The 3,079-nt window shown below is 44.9% G+C and overlaps 1 pseudogene; it reads right to left on the reverse strand.

Moving 5' to 3' along the window:
• Positions 1-1,051: 1,051 nt before the first annotated feature.
• LOC102870608 overlaps positions 1,052-3,079 on the reverse strand; it is a 2,379-nt pseudogene continuing 351 nt past the window's right edge.

Below are 3,079 nucleotides of genomic sequence, written 5' to 3' on the forward strand. Positions count from 1 at the left end.
GTGTCTTATCAATCTGGCTTGGGACTTCTGGACTAAACCTGGATTTGCATTGTGCGAAATTCTTTGCCTCTCCTATTCTCTGGCCTTTTTCCTTAAGAGACCTCACGCTGTATCTGCTTCTTTTTCAAATACAACTTTTGATTTCTCTTGACTGCTGCAGCCATAGATGTTGGTTGTGGATTCAAGTAGCATGAAATCATTGACAACTTCAAACTTTTTGTCATTTATCATGATGTTTCTTATTGGTCTGGTGGTGAAGATTTTTGTTTTCTTAATGTTGAGATGTGTCCTATATTAAAGGCTATAGTCTTTGACTTTTCACATGGGGAAGTTAAACCAGACAGCACGAGTTTGAAGTCAATATACAGAGTTTACTGACTGCTGGGTCAGGTACTGGTCGTATTACTTTCTGGTTGCCCAACTCTGAGCACCTGATCAAATCTTTCTGTAATCTTATTTCCTCCACCTATAAAGGGGAGGGAATCATGAGATTATGTCATAAGCATTAAAGATAATTTAGAAAAATACTCCTGGTATGTAGGAGGGTCAGTATCTACACCTATTATCAAAGTAAATATTACTGAAAAGTCATGTGCATTGGAGTATAAAGACATGCATTGGCCAATAAATTCATTTTGAGGATCTTGGAAGTTTCTGAAGAGGAAGAGTGAGTAAGGAAGGTATTCGAAGGAGAATCTGTAGCTAAGGGGAAGAGGGCAAGCGTGGAGTGGCTGAAGAGTAAGCGATGTGTAAGAGTGACAATGTAGAGGATTAGAAGTGGAGATGAGGGCAGTGGAAAAGTAGTGGCAGATCCAAACACCATAGAGAGGGAAAAGGAAGATTTGGAGGTAGTTCTCTTTTCCTGGTCTAGGTCCCTGGTAGATGACTCTGACATTCATAAGCCAAGATTGCAGGAGAAGCGATGGTGGGGAGAAGTAGGGTATCCAGTTGGATACATCTAGCATGAAGTAGGCTATTTATGGGAAGAAATGGCTCCTTTTAAAAAAAATTATTTGATGGTGGGATAAGTTTATTTTTATGTACAGAAAAGTCAGTGTATACAACAGCACAGTTTGGTGGTGAGTTCTTGGACTTTGGCCTTCTCTAGCTTGGCGATGACAGCCACTGACATTGGCCCCAAGACATGACCTTCACTGTGGTGGCGGATCTCATCATATCTGTCTTTGTAATTAGTCCTAATGGCTTCTATGAGCTTCATCAGAGTGCCTTTATCTTCCAGGTTCACTTGTGTGAATGCAACAGTCGTTCAGGTCTTCCGATAGACAAGGCGCCCCAGTCTGGCCTTCCTCTTGATGATGCAGTAAGGAACACCCATCCTCCAACCCAAGGCCAAGGGGAAGACCACCAGCTTGATGGGGTCCACATCGTGTGTGGTCACCACCAGTGGGCCTTCTTGTTCTCCACCAGGGTGGCGACAATATTTACCCCAGCACGGAGGACAGGGGGTCTCTTGGTGGGGGTGTCTCTTTTGCCAGCAGCCTTCTTCTCAGCCCGGGCCAACAGCCTCTGCTTCTTCTTCTGCTTGGTCTCTGGTTGGTACTTGTAGGCCAGCTTAAGCAGCTGAGTAGCAGTCTGGCGGTTCAAAGCCTGGGTGAGCTGGTTCATGGCAGGTGGCTCCTTGAGTCGCTTGTAGAGGATTGCTCTGTGACAGTGCCATCAGATGTAGTGAGGCCATTTGATAAAGTGGGCAACATCCCTTTTGGGTTGGATGTCCTGACCGAAGACAAAGTTCTTGGGCCTTTTTCTTCACCACCGTCTTGGCCTCCTGCTTCTTGATCATGGCAGGTGCCAGAGCCACCTTTTCCTCCCTTGGCTTTCAGTCTCTTTGCCATCTTGGGCAGATAGATGAGAGAGTGGGAGGAGATGGCTCTTGGGGACAGGAAGTTAGTTGTCCTTGACATGTGACTGGTTACTGAGAGAGTGAAGAGAAATAGCTGGATCTGGGATCTCATTGCCATTTGGTACCCATCTATTTCTCTCTCTCTCCACAACCTGTTGCTTAGTCTGTTGTCCTGTGGTCTCTTGAATGTTTCTATGATGCTGAAAGCTATCAAACATCAGTAGGCTCACCCATGATCAACAGTTTCAGCAGAACTTCTAGACTAAAACAAACGAGCAAGAAAGGCCTAGCAATCTACCTCTAGAAATTAGCCAGTGAGAACTCTATGAATCACAGCAAATTGTTATCAGGTTCAGGGCTGGAAGATGAGTTCCCTTGTTTTTTTTGTCCACACAGCAGAGATGTGGACTGTCCCAAAAAAGGATGAAACAAGACTGGGCAATATTTTGTTCTATGGTAGATAGGAACATGGGTTACCTTGAGTTGGGAATGACTTAACGGCAACTAATAATCACTCACACACACACACACACACACACACACTCTCTCTCTCTCCCAATCAGCTCTAGGTGTTCATGACCCCAGGTTCAACTCCATCAAAACTCTCAAAATAACTCATGCATCACTTACAGCTCTCTGACCAATTACTGGGGTTGTGACATAGTATATCTGATTGATCAGGGTGTGTCGTATGCCCACCGTGACTCCTGGGAGTGAGTGCTGTCCCCTGCGAAACAGGGGATTGAAAACTAATGAGGGGATAGTTCTACAGGAGGAAAAAAAAGTGAGAACGTGAAAAAAAGATGCCGGGCAGCGCAACGCATGAAGACATCTTCTTAAAAGAGCAGGAAGAACATAATCTCAGAGCATTGACTGAATTATGGACTTCTAACCACATTCTCCTTTTCTTCCTCATTTTGCCCTTGACCACTAGCAACTCTGTCACAGACACGTCTGTGCCCATTGGTCAGTTCTCAGAGTCCCGGGAGCAAAGCAAGGACTCAGTTTCCTGCAGGAAACCCTCCAAGTTTTAATACTGGAGCAGAACAAGCATAATTGTGAGTCATGTTCACAATTTATGTTGCCTCCTTCACATGCTTTTGACAGTTCTAGCATGTTTTAGATGCTGTGAAATATTTGTTTTCCTCTGCTGAGCTCGCTTACTCATTCATTGCTGTCGAGTCGAAACTGACTCAGAGATGACCCTCGGGGGGGGGG

Source organism: Elephantulus edwardii, unplaced genomic scaffold, assembly GCF_000299155.1.
Source record: "Elephantulus edwardii isolate Elephantulus edwardi_28Jun2011 unplaced genomic scaffold, EleEdw1.0 scaffold00186, whole genome shotgun sequence".
In the NCBI taxonomy this organism is placed as follows: domain Eukaryota; kingdom Metazoa; phylum Chordata; class Mammalia; order Macroscelidea; family Macroscelididae; genus Elephantulus; species Elephantulus edwardii.